Source organism: Callorhinus ursinus, unplaced genomic scaffold (genome assembly GCF_003265705.2).
Source record: "Callorhinus ursinus isolate GAN/ISIS: 27379988/994484 unplaced genomic scaffold, GSC_fseal_2.0 scaffold81, whole genome shotgun sequence".
NCBI classification, from domain to species: domain Eukaryota; kingdom Metazoa; phylum Chordata; class Mammalia; order Carnivora; family Otariidae; genus Callorhinus; species Callorhinus ursinus.
The window spans coordinates 3,116,330-3,133,417 of record NW_027397143.1 but is presented as its reverse complement, the minus strand read 5'-3'; the positions used below and the strand labels follow the sequence as shown (position 1 = coordinate 3,133,417).

Genomic DNA, 17,088 nt, shown 5'->3' with positions numbered 1-17,088 from the left:
ACTGACTTTATTTGCAGGTGACATAATCCCCTATGGAGAAAATCTGATGAAATCTATAAAAACAGCTACTAGAACTCATGAGTTTAGCAAGGTTCTAAATTCAAAATAAATATACAAAAATCAAATCTATTTCTATATGCTAGGATTGAAAAATCAGATATTGAAATTAAAAACAAGTCATTGACAATAGTATTATAAAGATCTGAAAAAAGTTGTAAAAGACCTGTATATTGACACTACAAAACATTCCTGAGAAATTAAAGATTATCTAAATAAAATAATGGAGAGATAGACTTTGTTCACCAGTTGGAAGACTTTATATTCTTAGGATGTCAGTTCTCCCAAAGTTGGTCTAGAGATTCAGTGCAATCTTAGTCATATTTCCAGGGGGGATCTGTTTGTGGAAATTGACAAGATGATTCTAAAATTCACATGGCAGGGGCGCCTGGGTGGCTCAGTTGGTTTGGCGTCTGCCTTCAGCTCAGGTCATGATCCTGGGGTTCTGGGATTGAGCCCCATATCAGACTCTCTGCTCCGTGAGGAGTCTGCTTCTGCTTCTCCCTCTGCCTGCCGCTCCTTCTGCTTGTGTCTCTCTCTGTCAAATAAATAAAATATTAAAAAAATAAAAAATAAAATTCACATGGAAATGCAAAGGACCTAGAATAACCAAAACAACTTTGGAACAAAGAACAAAGTTGATGGGCTATCCCTACTTGATTTCAGGATTTATTCTACAGCTACAGTAATTAAGACAGTGTGATATTGGTCTAAAGATTCCATCTTTTGGATTATTTAAAATGTTTAGTATTCCATTTTAATTAATTTATATAACTTATGTATGTATGTCTCTGCATAGACTTTTTCATGCCCACTCTAGGGATTCTGATAGGAACAATTAATTTTTCAGTCTACTGAGACTCAATATTTTAACTTCCAGGAGAATGCAGACACCTTCACCATCCACTCTTCCTTTGCTCTGTAGTTGTTTCATGTGTATCGATGTATGTTAGAAACCCCATCATACAATACTATAATTTTTACTTTTAATGTCAAACATGTTTTAAAGAACTTAAGAGGAGAATATCTTATTATATTTACTGAGATATTTACCATTTCTGTTGTTCTTCCTTTATTCCTGATTTTCCAAGTTTCCTTTCCAAGTTTTCCAAGTTTCCTCTTCTGTCTGAAGAAATTTGTCTAGCAGTTCCTTTAGTGGGCTGGCAACAAATTATCCTGGTTTCCTTTCCTCTGAGAAGGTCTTTATTTCAACTCATTTCTGAAGGATATTTTTACTGGATCTGAAATTCCGTGTTCTTCCAACAGTTTAAAAATATCATTCCATTGCTTTCTGGGTTCTATGGTTTCTGATGTAACATCTGTAATCATTTGAATTGATATTTCCCTACATATTGTGTGTCTTTTTTCTCTGGTTGCTTTAAGATATACAAATGGTCCCCAAATTATGATGGTTCAACTTAACGATTTTTCAACTTTAGAGTAGTGCAAAAATATCTATTCAGTAGAAACTGCAATTTGAAGTCTGAATTTTGATCTTTCCCTGGGCTAGTGATGTATAGTCTGATTTTTTTTTTTTTTTATGCTGGGTGGCAGCCCCAAGCTCCAGCTCCCCGTCATCCATATGATCACAAAGGCAAATGACCAATGTAACTACAACTATACTGTACCCATACAACCATTGTGTTTTACACTTTCAGCACAATATTCAATAAGTTATACAAGATATTCAACACTTTATTAATAAAATGGGTTTTGTGTTGTATGATTTTGCCCGACTGTAGGCTAGTGTAAGGGTTCTGAGCATGTTTAAGTTAGGCCAGGCTAGGCTATGATGTTCAGTAGGCTAGGCATATTAAAAGTATTTTCAGGGGCCCCTGGGTGGCTCCATTGGTTGAGCATCTGACTCTTGATTTTGGCTCAAGTCATGGTCTCAGGGTCTAGGGATCGAGCCCCACATGAGGCTCCATATTCAGCATGGAGTCTGCTTGTCTCTCTCCTTCTGCTCCTCTCTCTTAAATAAATAAATAAATAAATAAATAAATAAATAAATAAATAAAATATTTTTTAAAAAAAGAAAGAATTTTCAACTTAATGCTATTTTCAGCTTACAATGGGTTTCTCAGTACATAACCCCATCATAAGTTGAGGAAGATCTATGTTTGTCTTCAATTTTCATCAGTTTGATTGATGTATCTGGACATGGATTTCTTTGAGTTTATCCTATTTGAGATTTGCACAGCTTCTTGAATCTGTAAATTTAGGTTTTACTTTGATTTGGTGGGGGGCAAAACTGGGGAATTTTCAGCCATTATGTTTCAAGTATTTTTTTCTATATCTTATCCCATTCTTTCCCTTCTCCTTTCAAGACTTTGATGACTTGATGTTAGACCTTTTTGGTATTACCCAACAAGTTCTTGAGGCTCTGTTCATTTTTTCTACAGTTTTTTTTCCCTCTCTGTTGTTCATTTTGGATAAATTTTATTAAATTATCGTCGGGTTCAGTGACTCCCTTTCTAGTCAGGGGAATTTATTTTGTATTTTCCAAATCTAAAATTTCCACTTAGTCCTATTTAGTATCTGATATTTGTTTACTGGGACTTTCTATCTTGCTGTCCATTTCAAGAGTTGTTTACCTTTTTTTCCTGGAGCATGAATATAACAGTTGCATTACAGTCTTCTCAGAATAGTATCCATATCATCCCTGGGTTGGCATCTGTTGATTGCCTTTTCCCTTGTGAGATGATGTCAATATTTTCCCACTTCTTCGTATGTCAAGCAATTTTGTTTTTTCTCCTGGACGTTCTGGACATTACATTTTGGGACTCTAGGTCTTGTTTAGATCCTGTACAGAATGTTCATTTTTTAAAATCTGTGTGTTTTAGCAGGCAACCTGTTTCCTGAGGGTTGTGGTTCTAATCTCAGTTCAGTTTTCAAAGCCTTTGCAGAGGTATTTATATCCGTCCTGTGTATGCATTACCCAGTGGCTAATTTGGGACCTGAATGGTGGTCCACCCTATAGTTCAGAGCTCAAAGGCATTGATTTGCTACTTAGGGTCAGATCCATGCATGCAGACACAGCTCAGAGGTGAGTCCAGGAGTTTATAACCAATTTTATTTTGAGCTTTTTATCCTAAGCAATCTCCCCAACACTTTTCTGCTTCTACTCCCACCTTGCACACTACCTGGGTTTCTAACTAGAGCACTGGGACTGTAGTTTTCCTGCTCTGTCATGTACTTCCTGTAACTGTGTCTGCCTCTGGGACCAAGCAGTGAGAGCATAGAGAAAACAAAAGCCATGGGTATTAGCCCTACACTCTTGAGCCCACATTTCCTTTAGTCAGAAAAGGAACTCAGAGTTTTAGGTACCTTCCCAGCAGCCACTGCTGCTCTACCTCTGAGGATTGCCTGGGGTAGGGGTATGGGCAAGACAGGAAAAAAATAGATTTCCTTCACTCTCTATTGGTGTTAGACCCTGTTAGTTTTACTCCCACAAGTTCCTGAGGCTCTGCCCATTTTTTCTACATTTTTTTCTCTCTGTTGTTCTGTTGGGATAAACTTTATTGAATTATCATCAGGTTCAGTGACTCCTTTTCTAGTCAGGGAATTTCTTTAATCCACCCTTCAAATCAAGGGTTTCTCTTAGAGCTGTTTTTATTCACACCAGTGCATACATCTGGGTTTCAGCCTGACTTGAGTCTAGGCCAGGTAATACCAAAGGAAAAATGGGAAACTCATGGTGGTTCAGTTGTATATAGAGGTATGTTCTCATTCCCGATTCATCTGCTCTAGTTTTTTAAAAAGTAGACTTTTTTTTTTTTTTTTGAGCAGCTTTAGATTCACAGCAAAATTGAAGGGAAAGTACAGAGAGTTCCCATATATTCCCTGTCTGACCAGTACCACACCCTCCCCATTATCAAGAGTCCACACCAGAGTGGTACATTTGTTGCAATCAATGAACCTACACTGGCATGTCATTATCACCCAAAGTCCATAGTTTACATGAGGATTCACTCTTGGTGTTGTACATTTAAGGGTTGTTGGGTGTTTTATTTTGACAAATGTATGATATGTATCCACCATTATATATCATACAGAATAGTGTTACTGTCCTAAAAATTTTCTGTGATCCTCCTATTCATCCCTCCTCATCCCCCCCAAACTCTTAGTTACCACTAATCTTTGTACCATCTCCATAGTTTTGCCTTTTCCAGAATGTCACATAGTTGGAATCGTACAGCATATAGTCTTCTCAGATTGGCTTTTTTTTCTTAGCAATATGAATTAAGGTTTCTCCATGTCTTTCATGGCTTGATAACTCATTTCTTTTGATCACTGAATAATATTCCATTGTATAGAGGCACCATGCATTTAGTCATTTATTTACTGAAGGACATCATGGTTGCTTCCAAATTTGCAAATTCTGAATAAAGCTCCTATAAATGTCCATGTGCAGGTTTTTGTGTATATTTTCAACCCTTTGGGTAAATACCAAGGAATGTGGTTGCTGGATTGTATGGTAAGACTACGTTTAGTTTTGTTAGAAATTGCCAAACTCTCTTCCAATGTGGCTGTACCATTTTGCATTCTCACCACCAATGAATGAGAGTCCCTGTTGCTCTATATCCTGACCAGCATTTGGTGTTGGTGGTGTTTTGGATTTTGGCCATTCTAATATGTGTCTAATGGTATCTTACTGTTTTTTTAATTTCTTTTTCCCTGATGACATGTGATGTGGAGCATCTTTTCATATGCTTATTTGCCATCTGTTTATCTTCTTTAGCAAGGTGTCTATTCAGGTATTTTTTTTTTTTTTTTTTTGAAGGTGTTTTGTTTTGTTTTGTTTTGTTTTGTTTAAGTAAAGTCTGTCTCTAATGTGGGGCTCAAACTCACAACCCCAAGGTAAAGAGTTGCATGCTCCACCAACTGAGCCAGCCAAGTACTCCCTGTTCAGGTCTTTTGACTATTTTTAAAATTGGGTTGTTCATTTTCTTACTGTTGAGTTTTAAGAGTTTTTTGGATAACAGTGCTTTATTTCTTTTGCAAATATTTCTTCCAGTCTGTGACTTTTCTTCTCATTCTCCCTACAGTGTCTTTCACAGGACCAAAGCTTTTAATTTTAATAAAGTCCAGTTTATCAATTATTTCTTTCAGGGATTATGTCTCTGGTGTTGCATCTAAAAAGTTATTGCCGTATCCAAAGTCATCTAGATTTTCTCCTATGCTACCTTCTAGGATTTTTATAGTTTTGCATTTTACATTTAGATCATTTTTATAGTTTTGCATTTTACATTTAGATCTATGACTCATTTTGAGTTAATTTTTGTAAAGGGTGTAGGGTCTGTGCTTAGATCCATTTTTATTGCATGTAGATGTCCAGTTGTTCCAAAACCATTTGTTGAAAAGCTATTGTTTCTCCACTGTATTACTTTTACTTCTTTGTCAAAGATCTGTTGACTGTATTTCTGTGGGTCTATTTAAGGGCTTTCTATATTGTTCCAGTGATCTATTTGTCTATTTGTTCACTAATGCCACACTGTCTTCATTACTGTATCTTTTTTTAAAAAAGATTTTATTTATTTGAGAGAGAGCATGTGAAGAGAGCATGAGCAGGGGGAGGGGCAAAGGGAGAAGCAGGCTCCCCACTGAGCAGGGAGCCTGATGGTGGGGGTGCTCAACCCCAGGACCCCAGGATCATGACCTGAGCTGAAGTCGGACACTTAACTGACTGAGCCACCCAGGCACCCCTTGATTACTGTATTTTTATAGTAAGTCTTGAAATAGAGTACTGACAGTGTTCCAACTTTTTATCTCTTCCAATATGATGTTGGATATACTGGGTCTTCTTGCTTCTCACGTAAACTTTAGAATGAGCTTGTTGATGCTAACAAAATAACTAGCTGGGATTTTGGTTCGGATTGCATTAAACCTATAGATCAAGTTGGGAAGAACTGCCATCTTGAAAATATTGTCTTCCTATCCCCTAGCATGGACTATCTTTCCATTTATTTAGTTCTTTGGTTTCTTTCATCAGAGTTTTGTACTTTTCCTTATGGAGATCCTGTACATATTTTGTTAGATTATACCTAAGTATTTCATTTTGGGGAAGTGTAATGTAAGTGGTATTGTGTTTTTAATTTCAAATTGCACTTGTTCTTTACAGGTATATAGGAAAGTGATTGACTTTTGTATATTAACCTGGTGTATTACAATCTTCCTTTAATTACTTATTAGTTCCAGGAGTATTTTTGTCAGTTCTTTTGGATTTTCTATATAACATAATCATGTCATCTGTGAATAAAGACAATTTTATTTTTTCCTTATCAATCTGTGTACCCTTTATTTCCTTTTCTTGCCTTATTGCATTAGCTAGGACTTCTGCTATGATGTTGAAAGGCAGTGTTGAGAGGGAACATCCTTACCTTATTCCTGATCTTAATGGAAAAGTTTCGAGTTCCCCACCATAAAGTATGGTATTGGCTATAGGTTTTTTTGTATATATTCTTCATCTAGTTGAGGAAGTTCCCCCTCTAGTCCTAGTTAACTGAGAGTTTTTATCATGAATAGGTGGTGGATTTTGTCATACCCTTTTCCTGCATCCATTGATATGATATTTCTTTTTTTTTTCATTTTCACTACAGTTTGCATTATACATTTACAGCTAATCCAAATTCACTTTCAAGTAACACTATGCCTCTTCATGGATAGTATAAATACCTAACAAAAATAAAATATTCCTAATTCCTCCCTCCAATCCCTTGTATAATTGCTGTCATTCATTTTGCTTATCCTTGAATACATTGTTGCTATTCTGATTTTGAACAAATTATTATCTGTTAGATCAGTTAAGAATAAGAAAAGTAAAAGTTTTTAATTTACCTTTACTTATTTCTTCTCTAATGCTCTTCCTTTCTTATATAGATGTGAATTTCTGATCTATATCATTTTCCTTTTTTTCTGAAGCACTTATTTTAACATTTCATTTTGGGGCTTTTTTGGCAGTTTTCTACCTTTATTTGACAATCAGTGTTTAATTCCCATCTATGTTAACTGTTGTATATTTTTGAAAATGGTGACAAGTACATAGGTAACCAATGTATAGAGCTTGTTTGGTGAGTTTTCATCATCCTCATTACCTTTTCTAAACAACTACACATGGATACAGAATGGGACGTTCCTTATTCCTTTGGCCCAGACAGCTTTGTTGAGCATGGTGTCAATGTGTACATCTGGAGTTTCCATCTCCTTCATGGCAAATTTCCAGATCTCTTTGAGTGCACGGGGAGCACACTTCTTGAAACCCACTCCATGGACGTGCTTATGAATATTGATGGTGTATTCCCTGGTCATTACCTCGCTGATGGCAGAACAGTCCTTCTTCTTGCCACCTTTCGTTAAGGGAGCCACGGGAAGCCAGGTGACAAGGAGCTTAGAGCAGAGTGGGACAAGTGCAAGTCAAGTCCTCTCTTTCCAGCTCAGCCTCACACTGCCCCTCTTTGGGCACTTCCAGGTGCCAGGCCCCTGAGGTCCCAGGTCCAGACCTGGGCAACAAATTCTCCTTGGCAACAAATTCTCCATATTTTTGTTTGTCCCAGAAAGTCTTTATTTCACTTTCACTTTTGGAAGATTATCTTGAAGAATATAAAATTCTAGATGGGTGGGTTTTTTTTTTCTCAACACTTTAAATATTTCACCCTACTCTTCTTGCTTGCATGGTTTCTAGGAAGTCAGATGTAAATTTTATCTTTAACTATAGGTAAAGTGTTTTTTCCTCTGGTTTCTCTCAAGATATTTTCTTTATCTTTGATTTTCTGCAGTGTGAATAGTAAAAGTGTAGTTTTTTGTTTGACATTTTTCCTGCTATGTGTTTCCTGAGCTTCCTGGACCTACAATTGTTTCTGACATTAATTTAGGGGAATTTGTAGTCATTGCTGCTTCAAATCTTTCTCTCATTCCATTTGCTCTTTCCGTTCCTTCTGATAGTCCTGATAAACATATGTGACATATTTTGTGGTTGTATCACCATTTTGGGATTTTGTATTTCACTTTTTTTTCAGCCTTTTTTTCTCTTTGTTTTTCAGTTTTGGAAGTTTCTGCTGACGTTTCATCAAGCTCAGAGATTCTTCAGTCATGTCAAGTCTACAAATGAGCTCATCGGGTATTTTTCATTTTTGGTATAGAGATTTTCATCTCTGGCATTTCTTTTTAGTTCTTTTTTAGGATTTCCATCTCCCTACTTACATCTATTATATGTTGTATATTTTGACTCTATAGAGTCCTTAGCATACTAATCATAATTGCTCTAAATTCTCAGTCTGATAATTCCAATATCCCTGCATATCTGAGTCTGATGATTGTTCTTTCTCTTCAAAATGTGGTTTTTTGGCCTTTAAGTATGCTTTGTAATTTTTTGTTGAAAGCGGGATATGATGTGCTGTGTAAAAAGAACTCCAGTAAATGGACCATCAGCGATTTGGTAGTAAAGTGTGAGGGGGAAAATATTCTACAGTCTTGTAGCTAGGTCCCAGTCTTTTAGTGAGCCTGGGCCCCTGGACTGTAAACTACAGAAGTACCTCTCAGGTTTTCACACTGCTGGGTGGGACAGGATGGATAGAAGGGATTGGAATCGGGTTTTTTCCCTTCCCTAGGGAGACAGCTAGTGGGGGGCTGCTGGTAGGCATTTTCCTTCCCCCGGTCAGTCAGACCCTGCTAAAACTCCATTGGGTTAGGCTTTGGCGAAACAGTTTCTCTTGAGGACAGGACTCTCTTTTTTTTTTTTTTTAAAGATTTATTTATTTATTTATTTGAGAGAGAGAGCACGAGAGGGAAGAGGGTCAGAGGGAGAGGCAGACGCCCCACGGAGCAGGGAGCCCGACGTGGGACTCGATCCCGGGACTCCAGGATCATGACCTGAGCCGAAGGCAGTCGCCTAACCGACTGAGCCACCCAGGCGCCCCAAGGACGGGACTCTTAAAGCATGGAATGCACCGGTGTATTTCAGAAAGGATCCTTTTCCCTGTCTCTATGGGCAGCACAAGGGGATTTTCTCTGATGGTTACTGTGAGGACCTGCTGGCATTCCTGGGGGTAAAACTCACTCACAAGAGTCGGGGGGGGTCCCCCTGACTGGGTCCTTCTGGAATTTTTAACTCTCAGACTTGTCCACACCAAGCTTCCAATTGGTGGGTTGCAGGTCAAGTTTTTCTACTCCCGCAATGGTTCCTAGGGATATTTCTGTTCCCCTCTTTCCACTCTGTTAACTTGTGATTCTCTATATCCATCTGTGTGTCCATTTCGGAAACAGTGATTTGCCCTATTAAGTCACGGCTCTGACAGATCTAAGAAGAGTTATTGATTTTTCAGTTTGCTTAGCTTTTTATTTATTAGGGTGGAGTGATGATTTCCAAGGTCCTTATATGGCAGACTGGAAACTGGACATCTCATTTATTTTTCAGAGTTCCCAGATAGCTTTTCCACACATTCTGTCCAAGGGTCTCAACTGCATTTAGTGGGACAGATAGGAACTCTACCTTTTGGAACAAAATGCAGTAAATATATGGTTGAAGATAAAACTGAGAGGATATTTAACAAAATCTTACAAGTTATTTCTGGGTAGGACAATTTGGAAGGGTTTCTTACTCACTTTTTGGTCATTTCCAACTTTTCTCTAATGCACATTATTACATAATTAGAAAAAGAAATTATGAAACACTCTTAAAATAACCCAGGCATGGTGAACTCACATTTGGTGGTCAGAATAATTTCTAAGGCATATGTTGTGCACTATATGGACAGATGGAGAGTTCGCATGAAATGCTGCTTGGGGAGAAAGGCACAGCCTAAACAATGTGAGCATTCTCATTCCAGGCCTGGACGCCACATCTGCTCATGTAGAAGGAAGAGAACAGATGCTAGTCCATAGTCTTTCAAACAACAGGGCCCTGGAGGTCTGTTTATTTTACTTTTTATTGTCTATTTTATATTGCCTAAACATTCTATTAAAATAAAAATGTAAAGAACAAACAAAAGAGTCATTGTCATTGCTCTGAGGAGTCCTCAACCCTCACCCCACTCCTTGGCCCTGAAGACACACAGAGCACTTGATTGGTGGCCCACAAAAAGGTGTGTCCAGGTTCCTGGAACCTGTGACTGTTACCTCATTTGGAAACAAGAGTCTTTGCAGATGTAATTAAGTTAAGAACCACGAGATGAGGAGATTGTTCTGGATTACCTGAATGGGCCCTAAATCCAATGACAAGCGACCTTGTAAGAGACACAGGGCAGAGGAGACAGAGTTGAAGGAGAAGGTGATGTGAACATGAAGGTAGATATGGGAGTGGCGTGGGCTCAAGTGAAGAAGATGGCAACCACCAGAAGTTAGAAGGGGCAAAGGAGAGATTCTCCTCTGGAAACTCAGGAGGGAGTGTGGCCCTGCCGATACCTTGGTTTTGGACTTCCAGCCTCAGGACGGGGAGAGAATAAATTTCTGTTGTGTGAGGCCATCAAATCTGTGGCAATTTGTTACAGCAGCCCTAGGAAACGAATATAGCTTCAGAGAGGCCAGACTGCTGACAGGTCATCCTGCCCAGGCCGGCTCAGTCCAGATGCCAGACCTCAGGCAGACGGATGAAAAGTCAGTTACAACCCAATGTGTGCAGGCAGAAGCCCTAGCAGAAGACTTATAAAGAGGGAGGAACCCAGTGTCCTCTAAGAAGGGATTCTCAGGATGCCTGTGGAGCTACCCTAGTGAAGTATCTCTGAATGAAATAGTGAAGGCTGCTCAGTGTTACAGCCTCGGGCAAATGTGGGCTTCAGTCAGCATAGCAGAGGGCATGCTGCAACAACAAAGAACCCTCAGCTCTTAGTGAACTGTAACATCAAAGGTTGACTTCTTCCTCATGTGACATGTTTATAACGGTTATGAACGGGTTCTGCTCCCTATGTCCTATCTCCATGACCCAGGCTGAAGAAGCAGCCTCCATTTGAAACATGAATAGTCACCAGGGCAGACAGAAAGAGAGCTTTGGCAGATCCTGCACAAGCCATTAAAACACACCAACTCATTTGTCTAATTCATGAGTCATTCAAACCCACCCAAACAAGGAGTTCAGGAAGTGTGATCCTATCATCCATCCAGAAAGGGGGGGAGCTAAAACTATTTAGCAAACAACGTTAATGACTAGCACACTTTCTGTGAGTCCAAACAGCCCCTCATTCCACTGATTTTTCAGTGATCACTGCCCGCTACAGGGCCTGGCTGAGGTTATGTTCAATTACTGTTGAATAAAAGGAGGAAGGGAAGGGGGAAGGAAGGGAAGGAGGGAGGAAAGATAAAGTTCTTGGTGTGTAGAAAGTGTTCAAGACAGTTCTTCTAAACCAGCACTGAAAATGGAACACAGTAGGAGCACTATAAACATTAAATTGACATTCATTTTTTGTTTCTCCTAGTTTTGACTTACAGTTTTTTGTCAAATCCAAGCCTAGAGCAAGACATAGCCCAGGACAGGGCAGCCTGAATGCCTGAGGTCAGGAGCGAAGTTGTTGCTGGTGGAGCTGATCCGAGCAGACCACAGTCTACTTGGTGGTAGGTTTGGTGCCAGGGCTGCTCTTCACTGCCCTGTCTTTAGGGCTGTGTCCCAATGACCCAGAACATGCCCAATCCCACACCCTATCATTTCTGTCCACTTGTTCTGCTTTGGCAAGCTGTATCTGGGCTAATATCTGCGCTCTGCTTCTAATCAGCCCATTGAGATAACAACACAAACCTGGGACTTTTCTTTCATTTCAGGCTTTCCCTTGAATCAAAAGAAAATCAATGTCAAGTTATGACTTGTTGTATGCAAGTGTCAGAAACCCCATTCAAATGGTTTGGAGACTAGAGTACAGATGGTCTCAGGTATGGCTGGATCCAGCAAGGTAACCCAATGCTCCATTTTTCAGCTTGGCTTTCCTCTGCTAAACCTCGTTGTCAGACTGCCTGTTCCCCACCGCACAGCCCTGGCCTGAGAGCCCAGGCCAGTGCTAGGAATATCGTAAGGGTTCAATAAATACTTGTGGAATGAATAAATGAATAAATGGATGATAAGCCTAGCACTCCAGGTTTACATCCTCTTAGCTTAGCAACTCCAGGAAAAAGAGAGTAACTCCTTCCAAACCAAAGTCCTCAGGGATGACTGTAATTAGTCTGGCCTGGGTTTGGGTCATATATTTGTCAGAGTGGGCTAGACTTTGCTGTGGTAACATGTAAATCCTCAAATCTCTTACTGCTTACTCACATCACAATCCAATGTGTTTGGGACGTGGAGGCTTTGCTCCAAGTAGTCACCAACGTGTCCAGGCTCCTCCCATTTTGTGATCATTTTCAGTGCAAAGCTTCAGTCAGGGAAAGGAAAAAGAATATTCCACATAGAAGACATGTTAAGTTACAGACCTGAAAGTGGCATGCATCACTTCTGCCCATATTCTACTGGCCAAGGCGGGTGCAGAAGGAGAATAAAGTACTTTGTAAAATGGTAGTATTGTAGCTTGCTGTGGGTTTTATGACTCTCTGGGCTAATCACCGAGGCCAGGAAGTCTCACTGCTCTGATTGGCCAGGCCAGGGTTGCACACACACCCCTAAAGCTGGGGGAAGTGGGTCAGCCCTTCAAACTTCTTTTGCTGGCTGTGGGAGAGGCCTGCTTCCCTGGGGAGGAACCAGGGTGCTATCACCAGAAGGGGCGATGGGTGCTGGGCAAGCAGAGTTAATGCTGACCTGTAACACCTGGTTATTGCTTCTTGACCCTCCTCCCAGGACCAGCAGACTACTGAGCATCCTCTGCAGGGTCAGGCTGGCAAAGGTGTCCAGAACAACTTTGATCTTAACGTAAATTACTCTCAAATAACTTTTAGAAACTTGTGGTCCCTCAAAATCTAATTTAGTGAGAATATTCAAGCCTTGTTTTTTATAACAGACTCTGGACAGATAAAAAGCTTTAAAGTAAATACTTAGAGAATCATATGTATCTTAATACGTTTTAGAAACTGATTCTAAAACTCATGCATATTACTTGTAGAAAACTTGGAAAAAAAAGAAAAATATTAGCTTTATGCTACAAATGATTCCCCAAATCTCAGTGGCTTACAGCAACAAAGGTTTATTTCTCCCTCATGTTTTATACTAGCTGTGGATCAGCCAGGCTCTGTTCTGTGTCTCCACTCCAAGACACAGGCTGCAGAATCAGCCCCCTTGGGATGTGTTGTTCTCGTAGCAAGGAAAATGGAACTGGCTGAACCTACAATGAGTTTTTAAAGCTTCGGCTCCAACATCGTGTATATCACTTCTGCCCATATCCTGTTGTCTGAGCACGTCGATGGCCAAGCCCAATGTCTGTGGAGCAGGATAATATGCTCCCTTCAGAGGGAGGCCCTCTGAGTCACAGGCAATGGGCAGAGAGGTCTCACCGGAAGGGGAGAGCAAAAATGAGAAACAAAACAGTATCTACAACAAGCATGAAAAAATAAAATATAATTACCACAATTCCATCAACCCAGAGATAACCACTGTCACTCTCTTGGTGGATTTCTTTCAGGATATGCTCCTAAGCATGTGTGAACTAACATTCCTGTCTAATGGCCATTTACATAAGTCACTCAAAATAGTGAAATAAAAGCACTCAAACCCAGGTACTCTAACAATCGGTATATCAAACCCCAACTAAAGGATTCGGTCAGCCTCCCCCAGCCAAACCCAAACTCCCAAACCAGACCAGTTAATTGATTTGGCTGGAGAACCAGATTAATTGGCACCACACTGGTGGAGTGCCTAATGTATGTCAGATAATGGTATTGGCTGACTGAATCATGTTGATTGGATTACGTAAATTGAGTCCAACTGACTTCATTTGTACAATATTGTAACTTAAAAGAAATATAAACAATAAAGGACAAACTGGTGGTTACCAGAGAGGAGGTGGGGGGTGGGGAGGGTGAATAGGTGATGGGGATTAAGAGTATACTTACCATGATGAGCACAAGGTGATGTATGGAATTCTTGAATCACCATATTGTACACCTGAAACTAATATAACAGTGTATGTTAACTCTACTGGAATCAAAATAAAAAAACTTAAAAAAAAAGAAATATATGTTTGGTAATTCAGATGACCAAAACATATTTGTCCATGGTTCCTGGCTCACAGCTCTCAAAACCCTCTGAAGTGTTTGAGTGATAAAAGCAATGGGAACATATTTTGTTACACTGGGTCACCTGTCCTCCATTCTTGAAAACACTTCACTGCCATAAAGGTGAAATGGGTATTTTGGTTTCAAGCTCCTTTCCACCACAACTGGGTTTATGTTAATAAGGTGACTTTGGAAAGCATCTAAGGGTGGGGCTGGTTGCCAAGGGAACCAAACATGAATAGAAGGTTAGAACTTTCAGTCCCACCCCCTGATTTCCACGGAGGAGAGAGGGGCTGGAGGTTGAATAGGTCACCAAAGGACAATGATTCAATCAATTATACATATGAAATGAAGCCTCCATAAAAACCCAGAACGTGGGGGTCCAGAGAATTTCCAGGTTGGTAAACCAGAACGCTTCCATGTGCCACCATGCTGGTGGGAACAGAAGTGCTGTTGTGGGGGTATCTCACCCTCTGTATCTCTTTATTTGGCTGTTGGCTCATCTCCTTTAATATCCTTTGTAATAAATCAGTAACCTAGTGAGTACATGAGTTTCCTGAGTTCTGTGAGCCACTCTAGCAAATTGATTGAACCCAAGGACTGGGTTGTGGGAATCTCTAATTTATGCCAGTCAGTCAAAAATACAGAATCCCTCTACTTGGGATTGGCATCTGAAGTGGAAGGCAGTCTTATAAGACTGAGCCCTCAACCCATAGAATCTGATGCTGTCTCCAAGTTCATAGTGTCAGAATTGAGTTGAATTGTAGGACACCCTGCAGCTGTTGGAGAATAGCATGGTGGTGGGGAAAACACCCGCCCTCCATATGCTAGAAATGGAACCAAATCTTAATATATAAGTGTGAATGTTTTATGAAAGTCTTTTTTATTTTAAATTTATTGATTAAAGATTTTTGCGGGTATTGCTAAAACTTTACAAGCATAATTTTAATGACCACACAAAGGTTTATTGTGTGGCTATATCATAAATACTCACCCCAAGTCTCGAACATTTTTAATGCTGCCAATTTGCACTGTTTAAGTAACTGCTGCAACCTACGTATATTCATAAAATATTATCTTAATACAAAAGTAACTCATTTTCATCACAGAATATGCAGATAAAGAAAAGAAGTAAATTTCCCTGCAATTCTACTCCCTAGAGATTAATCATAGGGCTATACCTAAGTATATACACTTATTTCTAAAGAACAGTGGGATCATTTAAAATATATACAGTTGTATGATTTTCTGATTTGTTCTCATGCTCGAGACTCATAGAGGGGAAATTGACAGGACAAAGGGAATGACCATGCTTAAGTCTCTTGCCGTCTCAAAACGTTGTGTTGACGTGCACCCCCTCCCACCGTGTCTCTGTGTGCCCTCACCCCACTACAGTAATTGTGCTGTGATTGTTACTTGCTTCCATCTTGCTGGCAGAGACCTTGGCCTGAATCCCAGGGACAGCCCAAGTAGACATTGTGTCTAGGTGGCAGGCCAGCCCCCAAAAGGCAGAGTGCTTTGGGACTGTGTCAGCCTCTGCCATGCTATCCTGTTTTGGTAACAACTCTGGCTCAGTTTCCCTTCTCTGAAAGGGCAGTGGCTACTGGCTGCTGCCACCTTTGATTTTTGTCTCAACCTGCAGCTCACCTCATGGGACTGCTGGACATAGTGATTGCTCCTAAAACATTGAACATGGCAACAGTGATGGATATCTCTGAGGTTAGGCTGCAAGAGACAGTGACTCTATCTTGCTCGTACGCACTCTCTTGCTGGTCCTGTCTCGCTTGCTCCCTTTGGTGAAAACAGCTTCTCTGTAGTGAGCTGCTCTATGGAGAGGTCGATGTGCTAAGCAGTTGAGGATGGCTTTGGGCCAACAGCCATTGAGGAACTGAGGCCCTCAGTCTAAGAGTCCTCACGTTCTGCCAACAACCATGTGCATGAGCATGGAGGTGGAGCCTTCTCCGGTTGAGCCTTCAGACACCTTGATTCTGCTTCATAAGTGACCCCCAGCTAAGCCACACTTGATTCTTGACCCGCAATAACTATGGGATAATACATAGGTGTTGTTTTAAGCCACTGAACTGTGGGCTGATTTGTTACACAGCAACAGATAACTAAGAAGAACTCCTACTACTCAGTGAGTATAAAATGCTTGTTTTTCTTCTTTTTTTTTTTTTTAAGGAAAATACCTTCTAATAGTAAAAGTGTTGAGCAGCATTGCTCTAGATGAGAGTTACAAAATGATAAACCACAAGCTAAAATTAGCTTGCAGATTTTGCTTTTTGGTCCCCCCTTACCCCCGCCTTTTGTATGGAGGGGAGGTATCTACACAGTGTTTAAAAAACATTTTGAGTCAGCATTTAAAACTTGGTAGATTTCACATGCACATCACTGACCTCTCTGGACAGATTGGAAGCCAGGCAGCTGTGGTCCTCATTCCTGCCCGGTGACTGACAGTTGAAACTGAAGCAGCACTGTGCTTTGCTGGGGCATGGAGGAGACTGTCGTAAAATGCACGACTCCTTGCTGTCCCCATTTCTCAGGCCAAGTGTCAGCGGCAATTTATCACTGCATTTCCACTGGTTTGTTTTTTTTTTAAGATTTTATTTATTTATTTACTTATTTGAGGAGAGAGAGAGAGATAGCATGAGCAGGGGGAGGGGCAGAGGGACAAGCAGACTCCCTGCTGAGTGTGGAGCCCGATGCAGGGCTGGATGCGGGGCTCGATGCCAGGACCCAGAGATCATGACCAGAGCTGAAGGCAGATGTTTAACCGACTGAGCCGCCCGGGAGCCCCTGCATTTCCACCATTTCTTATGGTAGAGTAAGAGGGAGTTAAGAGAATGTTAAGATACAGGATAATATTGTTTTCACATCTTCATCAAAGGGACGTAAAGGTGAAGAGGGCCAGCA

At 40.4% G+C, this 17,088-nt stretch overlaps 1 long non-coding RNA gene across 1 annotated transcript; it reads right to left on the bottom strand.

Moving 5' to 3' along the window:
• Window positions 1-9,490: 9,490 nt before the first annotated feature.
• On the bottom strand, window positions 9,491-14,373 carry LOC141371621 (uncharacterized). Its single transcript, XR_012376710.1, has 4 exons — window positions 14,261-14,373; window positions 14,014-14,071; window positions 12,290-12,386; window positions 9,491-9,544 (listed from the first exon to the last, which is right to left on the bottom strand). It is a non-coding gene; the product is annotated as an uncharacterized lncRNA (long non-coding RNA).
• Between the last annotated feature and the right edge of the window lie 2,715 nt (window positions 14,374-17,088).